General features: G+C 41.7%; 1 long non-coding RNA gene across 1 annotated transcript; it reads right to left on the bottom strand.

Annotated features, from left to right (window-relative positions):
- Nucleotides 1-1,811: 1,811 nt before the first annotated feature.
- LOC125699575 (uncharacterized) lies at nucleotides 1,812-5,603 on the bottom strand. The gene is made up of 3 exons (XR_007379624.1): nucleotides 5,512-5,603; nucleotides 5,024-5,067; nucleotides 1,812-2,709 (listed from the first exon to the last, which is right to left on the bottom strand). It is a non-coding gene; the product is annotated as an uncharacterized LOC125699575 (long non-coding RNA).
- Between the last annotated feature and the right edge of the window lie 15,725 nt (nucleotides 5,604-21,328).

The following is a 21,328-nucleotide window of genomic DNA, read 5'->3' as shown; positions in this document are numbered from 1 at the left end:
ATTTCAAGTTATATGAGACAACATATAACAAATACCAGCAGCTTGTAATGGGGTCCTCGCTGCAGATTTGCCAACCATAGGGGGTGCGATGTCACTTTCCTCCTTATTCTGAAGGATAAATCTGGATGTGCTGCCACTCGGAAAGTGAGAACTGCTAACTTTAAACAGGTAAATAAGAATTTCTCTACTTATAGACTTTCCATCTATAAACTTTTCTCCAGTCTGGAAATAATCCTGCTCAACTTGTTTACCAAAAGTTGCCTGAAGTGAAAGGAAAAGGAAGGTAAGGGAACAAGACTCCAACCTTATGATGTTTTTCCCAAGTCTGAATTCTTTTTTTTAATTTTCCTACTATTGAGGATTTTAACAACTCGTTTGTTTGCAACCCTTTATTTATACGCCATGGATCACAACTAGATGAAGCTTAGATTGCCAGAAGAATAAAAAAAAGTATATTAAAAAAAGATTGCACAACGTAATTATATTTACTTTCAGCAACTTTCTGAGTTTTAACTTCCCATGAAGCTGCACGAACAAAATACATGCAAGAATGGGAAGTACAGGATGATATGCATGCCACTTGTACTTCACTTACACAGTGGCCCAAACTACACAAAATGCTGGTAAGGACAGAGCATTTCTACCTCTTCTATGTTCAAGCAGCTCTACACACACATTACAAGGAAACCCAGCCAGCAGGTCGTGCTACAGCCCACCCACACCTGTGTGGAGCTGCCCACAAACACACAGCTGTATGAACGCACCCAGGACTTTAATTAAAGTCTCCACACACACATGCAAAGTATGAAAGTGAAATTACACCCGAGCCACTGTCAGCATGAAGGACAGATCTGAGCTTCTCACCTCGCATCGCAAATGCCTCCCATGGCAGAGGTTTGCAAGTGCCCAAGCCATTTCTACTGCAGGGAAATGGAAGCCATAAGCAGGGGTGGGCAGGAGGCCCAAGGGAACACAAATTGCAGAGCTGCCACTGAAGATCCAGTAAGGCTACTGCCCTCATTTTCACCTCCTGTTGTTTTTCAGAGTCAGATATCTCTGTTCAAGGAAAAAAAAAAAAAAACTTTTTAAACATGGCATGAAATTTTGTCATTTATTGGAACTTCAGGATCCCTTCCAACCCAATTCTGTGACTGCACTGGACCTCTCCCGGCCAGCTGCTGGGAAGCCATTGGCTGCTCACTCTCTCCCCTCATCCTCAAGGGAGCAAGGGGAGAAAAGCGGGGCACGGGGGCCATGGGCAGCCCCAGGAGAGCACTTCTTGACTACTCCTTCCTTCACAATGCTGCAACCAGGGCATCAGCCATCGTAGAGCACTCCAGCACTCCCCACAGCTGCATTCCTTTGAGGCACATCCATTACTGCACCTTGGGGTCTGCAGGGGCCAAGGGAGCTCCAGGCCTGGAGCATCTCCTCCCTGACCCCACTGCTACATGGCTTTTCCTCACACTTTTTCTTTTCACCTCACTCACTGCAGAGCGAGTATTTTGCTTCATCTCTTACTTGCCTTTGCTGAGGCACCCCCAGCATTTCTGCTGATCCCAGCCAAGCCCTGTGTCTGGGCCCTCTCCTTTCATCACATGGCCACGCTGCCCCCCACCCCTCATGCATTTGTTTTATTAGCAAACGCAGGGACAAACATCAGAGGACCAAAGACATTTAGTCAAGCAGAATGCCAAGGCACAATTAAGGGGTGATACCCTGCATTATAACTTCATGTTAATTTAGTTTGTTGGCTGCAAGGTTTCTCATATCCCAGCTGGAGAGGAACTGCTTCACGAAGGCCGGTGGGAAGTCACTGAAAGATTGGAGTGAGCTGCAAAGTCACACTGATGGAGTAGAAAAACTTTGACATTGAAATATACATACACACTAGAATGGAAGGTTGTGGATTTTATTATTTTAGAGAAGCTACCTTATCAGTAATGATCTGCAGAAAACTAGGACAAAATACTTGATGTGGCTGTCCAAACAAAAACTGAAGTCTTTAGTGTGAGCTGCATGGTGACATTATTGTGAACTAAAGCAGAAGCAGACAAGACAGCTTGAATTACAGTTTCATCTGGTTCAGAAGGGTTGCTAGTAAAATGCGTTTAGGTGATCTGCTAAAGAAAAGAATACATTGCATTTTGTAAGAACCCAGTCACAGCTAGAGATTTTGACAAAAGTTGACTTTCACACACAATTAAACATAATAATTTCAGTTTTCTAGTTTCATACAAGCTGATCCACAGACTGCCCTATCTCCAGGGTTATTTTGTACTGATAAAAAATCATGGGATTAATGTTTGTGAAAGAAGACAAGAGAGGACAACATTATTATAGCCTTATTTTCTGTATATCCCAAAGAGAATACAAGAAAATAAGTGAAGCAAGCAGCCATGTTAATGTATGAGAAAAGCCTGAAGACGGTTTCTCATCAGTAAGTTATCAGAAGCAGCTAAGTCTTACTTCTGCTGGCATGTTCTCAAACTGATCTAGTGGAGAAGTTGCTGACTGAAGCAATAAAACTTTTTTCTGGTGTTTTAGCAGTGGCAGTGGAAGCTTTCACCTTCTAAGACAGAGAAGGAGCAGGGAGCTGCACACGGAGGACACAGGAGGAGATGGAACACATTCACACGCTGTGGCTTCTGCTTGGGGAATTCATGGAGTGCACTCCTCTGAGCCCAGTTCTTCAAACAAGCAATCCTCCTAAGCAGAGCAGAAAGGAGTGCTAAGGACAGCAATAAGGACATGAAAACAGCAGCTCAAGGCACTACTACAGAGCGTACAGGAAAGTCTTGATTTTAAAAACAAGAACACAACCTGCATCTCAGTTTCTCATCCCAAGCCCAAGTGACAGCAGGAGAGAACCCCACTGGTTGTTTCTAGCACAGACATGGCCATTACTAATGAGTCTTACAGATTTTACCTCATTAAGCTGCCATTTCAAGAGCAGCTACTCTTGGAAACATGTAAGACAAGCACACATCTATGCTGCAGATCCACAGTGACCACAGCTTCCACAAGCTGGTCTTGAGCTTCAGTTGAGGTCACAGCCAGGAGGTGTGCAGATGTGGTATGAAGGGACATGGTATAGTGGGCAGCATCGGTGGTAGGTGGACAGTTGGACTAGGAGACCTGGGAGGTCTTTTCCAACCTTGCTGACTATACGAGCTGGCCAGCAGCAGCCAAGGTTCAGGAACTTCAGTCACACCGTAAGGACATCAATCATAGCCCAGTGGAAATAGAGGGACAATTCACTATTAGACAATATCACAATTCACTTGAAAACATCCTTCAGTTTACTGCTTCGCCCCTGCTCTGCAGGCTCCTGTGAATATATAGTTAATTCTGAAACTTGCAGTTGTGAAACCCTCCAGTCTGTAAACTGAAAAAGGCTGGAAACTCACAGTGCTCATCTGAAGCAAGCACCTTTCCACTGAGGGCAGAGGAAAGCAGCACACACTTCTGCAGTAATTTACCTAATGCAAGTCAAGATGCACTTCTCACATGAGACAGGCAAAGGAAAGGCCAGGTTGGACGGGGTCCTGGGCAACCTGATCTAAATGTGTATGTTTGGTGGCCCTGCTAGGCAGGGGGGTTGGAACTACATGATCTTTGAGGTCCCTTCCAACCCGGGTGATTCTGTGATTAAGACTGATACCTCAGGAAACGATACAAATATTCATTTTTCGATGTCAACAGAGGTTTTCAATATTTAACATCTGTGAAGCAACCCCCTTTTGTGATTAAAACTAATAATATTATTATTAAGGTTTGTTTTGTTTTCTGCTATCAGACCCTTTGGAAAAAAAAAGTGCAAAGGCTTATTGACATGATTGTTTACATGAACATGAATTGTTTACGGAAGAACATTTGGATCCAACAGAAAGAAAAGACATTATCCCCATCCTGCCTTTGACAAGGTGGTGTCCATTCACATCTCCCCAGCATCCCCACCAACACAGTGTTTTTCATGAGAAGTTCTACACAGCAGTAATGACTTAGTTTGAAAGACAAAAAGCCCAACGAAGGAGAACAAGATCCACACATGCCAGGGATTTGCACCTCACTCTGTATCACTTCAATTAGAGCTAAAACAGCTCAACCTGTTAGTGAGAAACAAGAGGGAACCATGCTGAAATAAGCCTGAGTCCACGAGCTTACACACAGCAGGGTGCAGAGATGTTAATAATTCTACCACACTTGTAGTAACCAAAAATTTGATTTTTTTTCCCCCTTTCTTAAATGGACATCTCCAAAATTTAGAAGCAACTGTTCCTCATGGGTGTCTCTGCTGGAATTGCCTTTGTGCCATGACACACAGAACATTACCCTTCCCTTCCAGAGCTTGTCAATTTTTAATGTAAATACATTACAGATCTGTTATATTACGCCTTGCAAAAACATTTTGAAAAGGTTTTCATAAATGGAACCAGAATCATGGCCACACAACAGTAAGAAAACATACCATCTACAAACACTGCAGTCTTAGATCCTTCCTACGTTGCCTAGAAGGGAGTAGAAAGGGGATCGTAATATCAGAACATGGCTTCTCCTTTCCCTTTATAGTTTAAAAAGTGGTGCAGAGACTTTGCAGCTTGGCAGACACTCATCAAAATAGACAATATATTCAGTTCTCCGCAACTATTTTAATATGGAAAGGTCTCATACACATTGCAATAGATTCACAGCAGGTCCTTCAGAAATATTGCACCTTTAGTACCTTTGAGTAAACAGAGGACTTGAGAAGGAGAAAAATGAATACAACAAGCAATCCAAACAAATTTTAAAATAATTTCACGAATGGTTTCCCTTTCAGTAGGATAAAAAACTCTGGCTACTCTCTAAAACACTCTCAACTGATAGCTTACCTATTAGACAAAAATTAGTGTCCATTCAGCCATGAAAGAGACAAGCCATTATATACTATGAGAGATCAAACTGACATCAGCTACCGTACGTCTTCACACTTGCTACATAATCAAAGTAAACTTTGCTATATGTGTCTGATCTAATGTACCTGTCAGTTATCGCTGTCTCTGCTCAGATGAGTCCGTGTGTCACCTATATACGTGGGACAAAACAAATAAATAAATTGCAATGTTATCTCTTCAAGCTGCTCACGCAGCCAGGGGAGAGTGCTTAGTATTCAGTAATGGAGTTAGGAGTAATTTACTGAGAGATAATTTCTTCTGGACCTAAAATCTCCTGCCTCCTGTAGTGCAGACAAATAGAACTATCTAACAGGAAATGGGGCATGATAATACCGCTCTTTAAATAGAGCTAACAAAATGGAAATACAATAGGCATTACAAAATACACAGCTAACAGTTATCCAAACCTTTGATGTTTTTATAGCTATTTATTGCGAGAAAGCATATTAGCTGCCCCATCCCATTTTAATACAAGAAAGTTTAACGTGCTTTTTTAAAACTCCTTTAAGAGAGCTAAAACTAAAGTCACGGTCCAGAGTATCTGGGGACAGTTAGTACAAGGAGGAAAAGCTACCTTGCTGACAAAACAAAGCTCAGCAACCCGCTCCAACAGCAGTGTCGCGTGGAAAACTGTAGCTGTAAAAGCACCCATTGCTTAAATGCCTGTGTATGGGACCTGTTGAGTCATGGCCTGAACCACTGATTGATCACCTGAGGCAAGGACTGGATCAGCCATAGGAGCACAGGTGAAGGCAATTCAGCTGGGTGATCTCCTAGACCCCATTTAAGGGCTGACCACCACTGGGGAAGGATCTCTTCCAGGAGAGCCCTCCTTTTTGGAGTTTTCCAGTGCAAGCCTATATCTCAGATACAGGTAAGCATTTCTTCTTCAATTGTTTCTTTTCCACCACGATAATCTTTCCAACTACAACACCTGTGATGTCCCATCCTAACCATACTAGTTTTCCATCCCCACAGCCCAGCTCTAACCTCCCCGCACCTGAAGAGAAATGCTGCAGGGCACAGTGCCTGGGATGCCCAGGTGGGCCTTGAAAAAGTAATGGTAACTGTGACTCGTCCCCTGCACCTCCCGCACCTCGAGCGAGGCATACCATCCTTTTGCACCCAAGGCTCAGAACTGCTGGGGCACACAGCGCTTCAGGAGGCAGCACCCAGGGCACCCTCCTGCCTGCCAGAATGATCTGCTCTGTCAAAACAAGGAGAAATGGCAAAATCAAGACTGACGGGGCCCTTCTCACTGCAGCGCTGTTTCTGTATCATCCCTGGCACTCTGGGAGAAGTTGTAGATTTTGGAGAGCAGTAAGCTCTGTCACAGAACTGCAAATCCAGTTCTTAAACTCCTCTCCTCCTTAAAATCCACTCCTCTCACTTGCTTCCTGGCTTCATTACAAAGAACACAGTCCATCTATACTACACAGCCAGTAATTGACTTTTTTCATAATATATGTGTTATTCATGCAGTAGACATTCTTACTGCAATAGGAGTCAATTTTTCCTCACTTTCTATTTAGGCTGTATTTTTGGCACCAGTTCCTAAACTCCAAAAGGAGCAGAGCAAGTTTGGAGGGCTGGGAACTGTGGCACAGCTCCTTGCTCAGAGTGATGGGGGGGGAATTCTTCTTCTAAGAGCCTGTCCCATCACACAGCACACCTTTGTCTCTTTCCTGCAGCCCTGAAGACAACAAATCAAGGTCTTATCAGACAACTACATTTGTCAAACTGCTTTTATTTTTTATTTCCAGTCCTACTTAACCAATAACACCCTTTTTAAATTCTGTTTCACTGTATTCCCACAATTGATTGCTTCAAAACCAGCTTGGTTCTGCCCTCCTTTTAGTCTTTTCTGTCCCAGGTCCAGTGATACCTCTAACCCAGAAAGAGAAATTATCCAGAAACAAAACTGTCCCCATAATAGGAACTACCCAAACCTGGCTTCACTCCATGTGTTAAGGACAAGTTCAATCACCAGAGCCCCAGAATACTGCTTTAAAATCAAAATCTATGCTGAACTTCTTTCTAGAGCATCTCTTCTGTGCTTTTGGTTGGTATCACTTCCTTCTCAGGGAACTTCTTCAGTATAACAAAACACTCTCTGAAGTAAGAGGGGGAGTTCTCTTCAGTGGCAGATATTTTAAACATTTCACTTTCCAAGTAGCTCTGTGAAGACAAGGAAGAAGTAACTTAAACACAAGGAGTCACTGACCCCAAAGTGATTAGCATTAGCTTAAAGCTTTCAGACCCTTTTTCATCTTATTGATTCTAAGCAGAATAAATCCGTAAATGATAATAGGGCTCAATTTAAATTACCTACAGCAAGTGCTGCTTTTCAGCTCTCATCAGACAATCACGCTGTTCAATCAGCTCCATTCTGTATGTACAAAGCAAATTAATGCGTATAAAACAGACGTAATTCAGGCCGGTTTTCAACAAAAGGCCCTTTTATGTAGCACACAACTGCCTTTTATTGACATGCTTTTAATTGAACCGATCACGTTATGGCCATATTCTACCCAATTATAGCAGAAAATACATACATCTTTCAAAAATACTGACCATTTCTTCCCCTCTGTAAAGCTCCCAGAGCATTTACCAGGTTCTCAGTTAAATCTGGACATGCTTAGGAACAGCAGCAGGGCATAAGACCACACTTCTGAGTACCACACAGCCAAGCGATGTCTCAAGGACAATTACCACAATTACTTTAACACCAGGCCTATTCCTACCCCTTGAAGCCAGAGTCTGCAAACATGGCTCTCAGAAGCCAGTCAGAGACACTGCAGCATGCAGAATTCACAGAGACACTTCCAGCCTGGAGCAGGGTTTTTTCAAGCAACTCATTTCTGTTCCGAGAGGAATCCTTCATTTCTTTGCTTGTGCTGTGCTTGCATGTGTTACCAGCTCGTAAACCGTTGACATGCTGCTGAGATTACCAAGTAACAGGCACGTCCCAGGAGGCCAAGGCAGTACTTGTTTAAAGAGTAAACTCCTAGGACAACAGAAGCAGCGATGGCCAGAAAGAAACTATTAAAAGTTGAGCCCTGGCAAATACTTTTGGGTCACTTCAAGATGTTGCCCAATGGAATTCTCTCTCTGATGGACAGAAGCACCAGCACTTAAGGAGGGCAGATGTCTGTGCCATTTCAACCTGGATGGTTTAGCAGAGCCAGCAGAGGACCAGAGGTGATGGAGCAGGACAGAGCACAGGTGTTTCATTTCCACTTTGACATTGCCAAGTCCAGACCTCACCACGGGCAGGAAAAATCCCATTAACAATTTCCACAGTCTTTGCAAAAAGGCCTCAAACCAAGACAATAGCACTTGTTCTTTAAGAACACACATGCCATACCATACATACATACCATACACACAATAGCAGACAGCAAACTGCATCACATCTGAAATTAGCTATGCCTTTAGGACTTATTTTGGCACGGGGAGAATGCCACCTCTAGAACATTCCCTGACAACTAGTCATTTAATTACCAGGCTCTTCTGACAAGTTTGTATGCCATTGTGCACAGTATCCCTACCGGGGGTTTTGCTTGAAGCACTGTCCCCCCATTAACCAACTCTTAGAAAGGGTTGTTAATAGCAGGACAAGGGTTTTAAGTTGAGGGAGGGAAGATTGAGGTTGGATGTCAGAGGGAAGTTCTTTACTATGAGAGTGGTGAGGTGCTGGAACAGCTGCCCAGAGAGGCTGTAGATGCCTCATCCATCCTGGAGGTGTTCAAGGCCAGGTTGGATGGGGCCCTGGGCAGCCTGGGCTGGTATTAAATGGGGAAATTGGTGGCCCTGCCTGTGGCAGGGGGGTTGGAGATTCATGATCCTTGAGGTCCCTTCCAACAACCCTGGCCATTCTGCGATTCTGTGAGCACCATGAATGCAGCCACTCTTATACACACACAGCAGCACACAGCCAGGAACACCACGCAGAAAAGCAACTTCTTTCACCATAGACAAACACGCCTCCTGACCGACACACACAAAAGAAATCTAGAGTTTAAACGGCTCAGCCGTGCCTCCTGCTGTATGTACACACTCGTGTGGCATTCAGATTAGCAGCTGAGGCATGCTCCTGCTCAGTGCAATGGCTCTGTGTGCAATGACCTTCCCTTCCTCTTTCAGCACTTTCCCTTTCTCAAGAAATCCGTCAGGTGCTGCAATTGAAGTCTGGAGTCCAAGTAAATGGAAGTTTAATCTCTAAGGAGAAATATTTAAGAAGTACACTAAGATGTATTTACTGGATATTTCACTAATTCAAATAAATCAAGTTAAAACTACATACTAGACTGGCAACTGTCAGCTTTCTGAAAACCTCTCATTCAAAAAAGAAAAAACCCCAAAAAACAGCAAATAAAAACGGCAAGTTCATTTGTCCTTCACTTTGTGACAGGGAGCAGAGCTGACATGGCCGCTGTGGTGAAAGACATCACTATTTAACTACTTGAAGAAATTCACATTACCACAGTGTCCTTTTAAATCACTGCACTTATGTCCGCCACATAAGTTGCTATTAGCAACTATAAAAAAAAAGGTACTCCTTACACTGCTGTCTTGAACACAGCAACGGTTTATTGGGTTAAATTCTTTGGAGTTGCTTTCACCTGATATCTGAAATAAAATTAAAACATTACCCCTGAAAAACTACCACTGCTTTCAATATATTTATCCTCCACTGTAGCTGACCTTCCAAGCTATCAGAGCTGACAAGCTATCTCTAAATCTTATACTAAAAAGTAAAACAAATCTCTGCTAGAATGCTGGCTTGCCGCTTACATTTCACCTTCCAGCACACTGCTAAGATCCTTATATTGAAGTGACTGATTACAATTCTGTGGTTGTGATGTTCCTGTTTGCCTTCCAAAATGGTACTCCTTCATATACTGCTCTTCCAAATTTGTACCTCCATCAAGACCTGAAGTAGACCACTTAGATGCTATGTATTCTAAGACAAAGCAAACATCTCATCTAGGACAGATCAAACACTGAGAGACACTGGCATAAATACTTAAGTAATGCTTCTCTAAGAATAAGAAAGCCCATCTGATGCTTACAAAGGAACTTCTACAAATGTCTGCTTTACTAAATAGAAAACTATCACTGAGATTTGGTAGGCAAAGCCCTCCATTAAAAAATATATTACTGAAATACCAAAACGCTTGCTCCTGAAGCAGTTACACATTGTTAACAGAGTGGCAATGTGGCACAAATACAAGAACTTGGGAACGCACCTGCAGACCCCCATTTACCCTACTCTTCACACAACACTATCAACTGAACAACTTGAGGAAGAAAAGGTGTAATCTGGTAGTGCTGTAATGTTAAGAAAAAAAGGAATAGATACAAAAAGCCAAGTCAGGAAGAAGGATGGAGGGTCCTGCTTCCCATTCTGCTCAATGTTTGGCAGGCTCCCCTCACTGCACCTTCAGTTCCTCCTTTCTATGAACTGGGGCAAAACCATCTCTCAGGGACAGGTATGGGATCAGCCAGCTTCAGCACACAAACAGCACTGGGGCTGTATGCATTGAGATATCTAAATACACCCACCCAGCCTCTTTTAACTGAACAAGTTAAACAAAAGCTTCAGACAATGGAGTTCTTTCACTGATCTCATTATAAAATACTTACACTTGCTCTCCATCAATTTATGTCTAAAAACTGAACTTCTCACAGCTTCCCTTTATGAAGTTCCAAATCTTTTGTCCTTCCCCAGCACAAAGACAGAATCCCTTGCACAATCTCCAACAGCAATAACATTCTTCTCAGAACATCAGTCAGCAGGACACAGCTCCTCAATAAATGACCACGGGAAAGGAACAAGGGAAGCAATGAGAAAAAGTCAGTCCGAATGACAAAAGCATTGCTGACGTGGGGCTTTCAGGTCTGTTTAAAGCATGAAATCCTAATGAGCGGCATTAAATAAGCACCAAAACTTCTCTCCCTAATCATCAAGCAGTCTTATCATCCATGCCACCTTCCAAAACACAAAATAAGATCCCTCTCAACTTTTTTCTTTTTTGACAGTACTACTAAATGGCTGCCTAGATTAGTAGATCCCTCCTGCTCCAGTTAATTTTCTTGTCGCAGACCCTGGATTTCAGTGCATTCCTTGCTTGCAAGAACTGCTGTGCTCTTCTGCAACAGAAGACCTATATTCACCTCCACCATTACTGTTCATCTTTCTAATGCATTCCAGGTCCCTGCAGATGGCTTGTTCATGATGGAGAGAGACAAACTTAGCTTCTTCCCCATGGAGCACTCTGTTGCCTCTGGTTTCCAAACCCAAATTAAGTAGTTAATGATTTATGTACACATTTACAGAGCACTAGTATCTTTGTGCCGTGCTAGCCATCAGAGAGACTTTAGTCAAACAAATGAACTTTAGGTTGAATGATTCAGCTTGAACAGATCCAGCATGTTCATACTGATCATTACCAAACTGCACAGAAAGTGGGCAGTCTGAGCTGTAAAGTTAAAGAAAAAAGGCCTCCCACAGAAGCTGCAAACAAGACTTTTAAATTCAAGATTTCTTACACTGGCAATACAGATAATCCCCCAGGGCATTATCCAAGCTTTCTAAGTAGATATTGTTTTTATTAAAGCGTCAGTGATACCATTATAAAATTGCAGGAATGTGTTTCTTCCTTTAAAGATAAGTTTCAGCCTCTGGAGTCACAAGAAAGCCTGAAAGCACATCTCTAGATCTAGAACCAAAGGCCAGTCATATTTATGTATGCATGCAAGTATTAGTGATTTTAAAGTAATTTCCTGAGGTAGAGATCTAACTCAGATTATTATTTTCAGTAAGCAATACAGATGTGTATTTTTCATCCACACTGGACACCCTGGGTGTACATGTTGCTCATTCACCAAAGTTTCCCACGATCTTTCTTTCCTTCTCAGATCCATCTTTCCTCCTCCTATGATTCTATGATCTGATATTCAGTGTGAATCCTTTTATCATCTTACCACTATACAAAGATGAGCAAAATGATCTTTTTGGCTAAAACAGCACCCAGCTAATCAGCATTTGTAACTTCTCTTTTTCCAGTCTTCAGCTTCAGAGATGGCTTGCTCTGCATGCTCCAGGTTCTGTTTTGTTGGGAAGTATCTCTAAAGCCCGGAACAAAAATCAGGAATCTGCATTACAAGTAGCTACAGCTCTTTTCAGTACTGCCCCACGCTGTGTTATGATGTTCAGCTTTAGTACATGCTCCATGTCAGAAAACATGAATTATACTTTGCTTTCTGTCTGCTCTCCTGCATGGCACGAAAATTACTTACCCATAGACTCTCCAGAGAGCACTTTCCCCAGTATTTGGATATTTTTAATAATGCTACCTAATCAGGGCATACTTGGCCAAACAAAAGCTTTCTGGACTTCTGTCATGACCCACATCCAATTGTTCTAAGACAAAACATGCAACTCTTACAAGTTTAGTCTCACTGGGTGTATGGGAACTGTTGAGTCACAGCCTGAACACTGATTGATCACCTGGGGAAAGGACAGTCAGCCCTGGGAGCACAGGTGAAGGAGTGGAGCCTGGCTGCACCTCTCTTAGACACTGAAAGCCACTGGGGAAGGACCTCGGTTTGAGATCCTTCCTTTGTGGAGTTTTCCCCATGAGCCCAGATGTTTGGAGAGGGGTGAGCATTCTTTCCCTGTTTGTCCCTTTTGCCATTTCGCCCCTGCATCACCTTTCCACCACACTAACCTTTCCAACTGTAACACTGGGAAATCAGTAGTGTTTTCTGCTCTTAAGAACCTCATCCTTCTCCAGGCACGTTCATAGTACTGTGCTGAAGAAAACAGAAATGCTCACGAGGGTGATTCATCTTCAGTTTTCACTTTGGCAATGAGCAGAAGCCCTGGTTAAGATCTTGGTGCTGCAACACTGACTGCTGTAGAAAGACATCTGAAGAAAGAGACTTTACTTTGAACACAACAGCTGAAATGTAGAAGAGGAATAGCAAAAGAAAAGAGCACTACCAACAGTTAAGGCACAGGAGTGTGGCATCACTCATGAGACATCAGGCATCTCCTTTCCAGACCAAGTCTCTATTTGCTGGACTGGGAAAGGAGATCTTTGCCATTGTTGAATAAGGAAGGCTATAAAAAAAGAGTTCTTAATGTGTTAATTCCATTTTTTGAGCAATGCAAGTCTTAGCAAAGAACAATATAGTTCTTTTCAGACTTCTTTAATCTAATGAAAGTAAACATGAAGGGTTTCCCATATTTCTTAACACAGAGCCATTAACAGAATACTTCCTAAAGATGACGACCATCACTTTCCATAAACACTTTGTCAGAGCATTTTTAGAAACATCATTCTGAAGGCATCTAACTAGGAATGTCATAACAACATGGCAAACTAGAAGTAATGGGCAACAGTTGGGTTTACTTTGCAAAATACAGAGTTGAGAGTATTGTTAACTTACACAGACAGCCCTAGAAAAATAATAATAACAGAAGCAACTGCAATAAATATAATTTTTAGGGTTAAATTAATTTGCTTTTAATTTGTTTTTTGCACACAATCATCACCGTAAATGTTTTGGCTTGATCAAGTAGAACAACTAGTTCTCAAAGAAGGGAACATTTATCAAAAAAATTATTCTTCTGTGTGGTCTAACTTCTGTTTTAGATAAACTGACATCGTAAGTCCTTTAGCAACAGCACTGCTCAGCTGTATTCCCAATCCCACATTGACAACCCAGCAATTCTCTGAATGCAGAGAAGATAAATGGAGTTAATGCCACTAAACAAACATGACATTTTTGTTGTACCGTGATCACAGATGAGTCACTAAGTAAAATGATTAATCACAAATCAATGTTACTAGGCTCATTTAGAGATGATTCTCCCTTTTCAAAGCAGGTAGAAGCTCTAAATTTATAGGCTAATGAGTTTATTCTAGCTGTAGCAGTCTTGTTATTGGTCTTCAGCATCAGAGTCCGCAGGAAATTCGTGCGCAATTAAGCTAAAGTGATGACCTCCTTATACACAGTTTGGCACTCTTTTATCAGATAGTGTCCTGTGCAAATATATAAATGAATTGAAGCATTACATAGAAATTACAGCTAATGCAATACCAAGAAAAACAGACATACTCCAGAATTTTAATACATGTGCCAATAAGGTATCTCGACCATAAATTACACTCATTTTATCTGCCTGCAAATGGGTTTATCTGTCCACAAATGGGTTTGTACTGAGATGTTAGACTGCTTCGTTTTTGGTTGGCTAACATTTGTAACTTCTACAAACAGTTTTATGAGCTAAATTGTTTCAGGAGGAAGTACATGGACTTTTGTTGAGCAACGTGTTTATAAGTCATACATATACTGTGAATACTTTCTATTTGGTAAATAAATTCACCTTATTAACTACTTCACAGAAAAAAAAAGTTCTTTCAAGCTTCATAAAGATTTGTTGGCACCATAGCACCTTTTTCTTCACCTTGAGTTTAATGAAATTAAATACTTGCATGTGCTTGCACATGTATGTATCTGCCTCCTAAATCTGCCAATATAAATTGTTTCTGGAGTGATTGCTTGTAAAAAATGGGTAATTTTCCAAGGCAAAAGATCTTAACCAAGCCTACATCCGATAGGCCCTGGAACCCTGTACTGCCAGACAGGGTCGATTGCAAGCAGAGTTGGCTCAACATCAGATATGATTTAAAGAATGTTAAACGAATATGTGACAGTTCGATCAATTACCGAGCAAAGTTGATCACTGAAGTTGAACACAGGAGACTTTATATCTGAAAAGTGATCTAAACTACATCCAACAGTGTTGTGCACTCATGAAAGTTAGCCAGCTGTTAAAAGGAACTTGATTCAGCTCTTCCTTGGTTCCTAGTACTAAAAAAAAGAAAAAAAAACAAAAAACAAACAGGACAAGAAAGTGAAACAAAACCCCACAACTAATATTTTCTACATTGAAAAAAAGAAGCGGGGAATAAATCAAGTGCCTTTTAACTACCTAAGAATGGCAACAAAGAAATGAGAATTACTTAAACAAGTAGGAAGGTCTATGATTAATTAAAAACATCTTTTCAGTAACTCCTAAGCAGTCTTCATGACCGCCATTATAATGCCATTATTACCACCATAATAAGCTGCACTTATTTTCAGGAAATGTAGACAGGAACTAGATAACAAGAAATACAAGACAGTTATGTAGGCTTTTAGGAAGCATGTGTATCACACTGTGGGAGGTCTGTAACTACACGTGTTCCCCAGGAGTCAGTGCTGGGTCCAGTCTTGTTCAGCATCTTCATCAACAACCTGGAGGAAGGGATAGAGTCCCCCCTCAGCAGGTTTGCTGATGATACAAAGCTGGGAGGAGTGGCTGACACACCTGAGGGCTGTGCTGCCATTCAGCGAGACCTGGACAGGCTGGAGAGCTGGGCAGAGAGGAACCTGACGAGGTTCAACAGGAGCAAGTGTAGAGTCTTGCACCTGGGGAGGAATCGCTGCACACATCAGTACAAGTTAGGGGCTGACCTGCTGGAAAGGAGCTCTGCAGAGAAGGACCTGGGTGCCCTGGTGGATAAGCATTTGCCCATAATCCAGCAGTGTGCCCTGGTGGCCAAGGCCAATGGGACATTGGTATTAAAAAGAGCACAGCCAGCAGGGCAAGAGAAGTGATCCTCCCCCTCTGCTCTGCCCTGGTGAGGCCACATCTGGATCACTGTGTTCAGATCTGGGCTCCTCACTTCAAAAGAGACAGGGATCTTCTAGAAAGACTTCAGTGAGGGCCACAAAGATGATGAAGGGCCTGAAGCACTTTCAGCACAAAGAAAGGTTGAGAGGCCTGGAGCCGTTCAGCCTGGAGAAGGCCGAGAGGGATCTCATCGCTATTTATAAATAACTGAAGTGTGGGAGTCAAGCTATGGGAGCGGATTCTTCCTTGTAACAAGGGGCAACAGGCAGAGACTGGAACACAAGGAAGAACTTTACCATGAGAATGACAGAGCAGCAGAACAGGCTGCCCAGAAAGGTGGAGTCTCCCTCTCTAGAGATATTCAAGACCCATCCAGACACCTTACCTGCGCAACCTGCTGTAAGGAACCTGCTCTAGCAGGGGGCTGGACTCGATCTCTAAAGGTTTTTCCCAATCCCCACAGTTCTGTGATTCTGTTAAAGCTCCTCACTCCACAGTCATCATTTAAAGGTTTACTCCCTTTCAAAATTAGCCAGGCACACACTTTCCCTATGAGAGAAATTCCAGAATGACCAGAATCTGCTACCGAGAGCCCAGGAAGGAAGTCTCCACAGCAGCCACCTTACGGACAAGCAGCTAGGCAGATGATGCAGTGCTATTCTGAACTTGGCATCTTAGCTTTCAGACCATTTGCTCTGTAATTTTTCCCATACATAAGCAGCAATAAGCAATGCATTCACAAGAAACTGCACACCGTAGTCACAGCAGAACCAAGCACCCTTCAGGTCAGTTCTCCATCTTGAAATGAAAAGTGCATTTGAGCAGCATCACATCAACTGTCCCACAGCAGATGTAGCATACAGCTCCTAGACATGAGGCAGCTTGTATTTTGAAGATATACTGGCACAGTGCAATTCATTAAAGATGTTAGACTCAGATGACAACATTTAACCAATTGATACAGTCAGAAACATCCCTTCTTGCAAGCAGTCAGGAGAAACACCCATGTTTCTGAGCACTTCCAAGCCCAGGATTTTCTCAGCACTAGGCAATGATACCAGTCCTCCTGACAGTGAAAAAACAGTGGCCAAGTATGCTGTGAAGGTGAATGCTAGTAGGTCATGGGATTTGCAAGACGCTGCTTCTCCTATGAGAAGCACTTACAGAAAGAAGCTGCACTTCCTTACAGGAGCTCAGTGGACACAAGGACCAGAAATACACTTGCAACAAGAAGTCTCAAGATCACCCACAACCAGTCAGCACACAAGGCCTGACAACAACAGTTTTCCAACTGATTGTGAGAAAGCATCTCTCTGCTAAGGTATTTTGATAATTTTGAATCAAAGAACTATATATATAACCTACAGATATTTACATACATTTAAATATTTCTGTTAACTTATAGTGGCAGGTAAGGATCTGTAGCTGGTTTCACTAATGCCTTGCTTACAGTTGCTCTGCATTTGGATTTGTGTGGAGCACTGCTGTAAGGCTTCTGTATCTGATAATGGCTTATGTACTTCTATTGATACAAATGGCTCTTGAGAAAGAGCCACACACTGAACAAACGTTTGTCTAAATAAGTATTTCATTCAGTGACTAGAACTTGCATTTCTCTTTGCATTTTCTCAATGTCTTCCTAACCCTGTGTGAGGCCAATAAAAGCTTGGCTTCAATAATGAACCTGAGATTCCAAGGAGAGGTCCTCACATTCTCTCTGTTGTAAAGTCCATTAGTGAGCTTTTTAGCACTAGCAAGAACTGTCAGACAAGCAGAGAAAAAAAATAAATGAAAACTTCACTACAGAACAGCTCCAGCTGAAGCTGCACTTTCCTCTGCTCCAAAGGAAGCCCCAAAACCCCATTCAGAAGGTATTACTCTAAAAAATAATGGCACAACTACATGTTCTCCCTGCTGCCTCCCAGTGATACAGTAGGCATCTACATGATGAGAATCAGTGCATTAAGAGCTGCCTGCTCATTTTCTATCAGCACACAGTCTTACCAGGTGTAAAATCCACAGCTCACACTGAGGAAGGCTGAATTCAAAACCAATTGGGAAATTTAAAGCAGTGGTACAGTATACAATCAGCTTCCTCTCCAGAATTACTACAAAATTTAATTCCCCTCATATTTTTTGTTTAAACAGGATGTAAAATAACAACAAAAAAAATCATTTGCTGCAAGCAATGCAAGCAGCTGGATTCTCAAGAACTACAACGGCTACAGTGCTCCCTCTGGTGGGACCGAGTGAATTAGTTATCTTCACAACGCATCAGTCACCTCCTAGACACATCCATTAATCTTTCTCCCACATAAACTACCCAGAAATGCAGCAGGTACTTACACCCAGGTAGCACTGGAGAGACTCCACAGCACAGCTAATCTACCACATTTTAGCTTCAGGAAAGTAGTCTGCATTACAAGAGACAAGCTGTCACACAAGTGATGCTGCTGATGGAAGCCTGTGCAAAGGAGCATAAAATGAGATTGCAGCTCAGAAATGCTGATTTGAATTTAAATTCCAACTCAGCACCAACAAAACTATTTAGAAGAGACAGGTGTTCTGGAAGGGAGTGAAAAAAGTCTTCTATCTAATAGGACACAAGACACTGGAGCTCACATACAAAGGATCTCAGGGAACCAAATTATAGCTTCTTCTGCACTAGTAAATGTTTAGATAAATCGTATAATGCAGGCCAGTAGCTAGAGAAGGCTGAAAACAGCAAGATCATATCCAGTGCTATCTTTTCCTAACAGTTTAATAAAGGAAATTTATCAATTGGTTTATTTTGCCAGTGTGGAAATTTTGGTTCAACTTACACCCAGGTAGTGCCTGGCCACCAAGCAAGACAAGTGAAACTTGTTACACGTGAGAGAAGGATAAATGAAGAAATGTTTAAGTAGTAATAATGAGTTCCACAACACACAGTATAACACACTCACTTCACAGTCAAACCAGAAAATCCATTACTGAGGTAACAGCTGTGTGGCTGAGCAATGAACTGCTGCAATGGGACTTCCTGGGGAGGTTCAGGAGTCCACAGCACTGCAGCTCAGTGAGACCATCTGGTTCAGAAAACACAAGCAAAAACTTCTGTGCAGCTTCTGGGTACCATCCATACAGCAACAAATCCTCAGTGTGAGTGAGCACCACAAGGAGCCAAGGACCTTGGAAGCATTTCCATTCATTTTGCTGCAAAGTACTTTGCACACTCACTCACCTTTGGGTAAAAGCATCTTATAAGCACAGCTGTTAAGTAAAGGCAAAGCATCACAACAGCAGTACCTTCACAGTTGTATTCTACATTCTCTCAGTCACACGCTCCACAATTACGGGTTTCTGACGTTTTGACAAGATTTGCTGTTATGTGTCACCCACCCTCTACCATCCCGCAATACATACAGAATTAGGCCGGTGAATTTCAGCTTTCTGAACACTGAGGAACACCAGTGAACCAGCTGCTCTCACCTCTTCAGAAAGTGCTTGTTTCCGGGGTGGAGGGGAAGAAGAGTAATTTTCATAATGCAACACACAAAACTCCAAGGTTGCTGAGACAGAGAATATGAAAGGAAGTTCAAAGAGAAGACAGAACACACAGGCAGACAAGCATCCTCACAGTAGCCTACTCAAACTCTGCTTATTGCAAAGCCACCACCGTGTCCTGCCTGCTGCTGCACAGCCTGGTGTGCATCTCCAGTTTCTGGAATCTCCACCATACCTGCTTCACTGTAGCAGATGAGAACTGATTTACAATACAGACACGTATTCATATGCCTTTAAGAGCACAATAGGCCAGGAGTTTATAAGGCAGTCTCGTTAGGGATTTTAAATATTACAGGATAGGTGATAGCTTGATGGCTACAGACACTGAGGATGATAGCAGAAGAAAATCCAGTTATTGCTAGCAACAGAAGTGATCAGGTTTCCTACATCCAGGCCCACAGCTACATAGCATGCAGTATATATCTCAAAAATCTTCCGGCACAGAAATCAGTAACAAAAGAGACAGCTTTCAATACAAAATACTTGGGTTATATAATTTGTAATTTTTTCCCCTAAGAAAGGATTCTGATCAAGTTTTATGGTCAAACTACTTTAGTTAGGGAGGGACTGCTGGGCCTTCTGTCAAAGAGTTTGCATGCTTCATTTTACTTCTTTCTCCATGAACAGTGAATACATAAACCCAATGTATGAATAACCCTGTTCTGAACAAGATATCACATAGTTTAATAAATTTGCTACGTCATCAGTTTTAATTCCAACCTGTATTCCAATATGCACATGACTATTTTCAAATACAACAAAAGTTTGAAGTAAACAGCATCAGTCATCAGCATGGCAATTGGTAAATCCTTCACAACTTCAGAAAAATCTCTATAAACATTGTGGGAAGTAGATACAGAATGTACATTAAACAGTTCTCTATACAAAAGTGCATCTTAGCAATAAAATTAGCAAAGAACCTGAAAAAAAGCCTCAATGTAAGCAGTACCACTTCAACTATACCATCCATCTCACCCCCCAACTCCAAAAAAGAAAAAAAAAAAACAACCAAGAAAAAACTCACTTTCTCCTTGCTTTGGTTATTAACTGTATTCAAGGCTTCAACGTCACTTTTTTTAACTGAAGTATTTATTTATAATTTAGAAGTACTTTAAAGTTAGCCAGATGAGAGAGAATGCAGGTATGCTTAATCAGAGTTAATAGTCAAAACAGTCAAGCGTTGAATATTATTAACATTTGCACTTGGAAGATTAATAATTGAACTTTGCCATTCTTAAATGGAAAACAGTGGTTAATTAGGTCCTTCCTGCACCCAAAAACCGCAAGATTCATAAGCTCAAGAATCTTAAACCAATAAATCTAACATCAGCCATGAAAAACTGGCTTATGAGAATGAACCTCAAGAGCCCCAGAACAGCCAGGTTTATTAGTATTTAGAGACCAACACACCAACTGAATTCAAAGCTCAAAGAGCATTAAGAGAAAAGGAATGGCTTCAGGCCATTCAGCATAGATGAACGGTAAATATTGCCATTTTATATGCTTCTATACCATATATGTGCTCTGTTGTAAATGCATATGAATAAATTCAAATAGTTGTGGTGGGGTTTTGTTTTGTTTTCCATTTTTCCCCCAAAGAACGACCATGATCTTCACAGGTTTCAAACCACAGTATGAAAACTAAAAGTTAAACCTAGGAAAGCCTTGCAAACACCTTGATTGCTCCTTAGTAAGCACCCCTTACTCAGCATATGCTCTTTTAATCAGCTTCCCACATAAAGAAAAATAGTTCATGTCTTAACAAAGGGCAACATCAGATACACACACAGATTAGACAGGTTTGTCAGGCAGCTAGCTTTCTTCCTTATAGTTAAAATTATATTAGAAAAGAATGTTCTCTATTGTTTACAGTCTTATTGCAATCAGACTTTCAGTGCTCCTTCTAAGCCTTTTTAGAGAAAAAGTTACCATGGAAGCAAACCATTAATGTTACACAGCTTAAATAATTACATTTGTATTACAGTGGGTACAAAGCACATAGTTGCACAGCTTCAGTACCATGGAGCAATACATCTATTATTTTTTTTCCCCTATGTGTCTCTATTCTGCTTTTAAAGACATTTTTCTTCAATGAAGGAAATGTAGAGTTTTGCTGTTGGTTTTTCTTCTTTAGACACACTACAAAATAAGT

The sequence above is a fragment of the Lagopus muta genome, chromosome 13 (genome assembly GCF_023343835.1).
Source record: "Lagopus muta isolate bLagMut1 chromosome 13, bLagMut1 primary, whole genome shotgun sequence".
Classification (NCBI taxonomy): domain Eukaryota; kingdom Metazoa; phylum Chordata; class Aves; order Galliformes; family Phasianidae; genus Lagopus; species Lagopus muta.
This window is presented reverse-complemented; position numbering and strand designations above follow the sequence as displayed.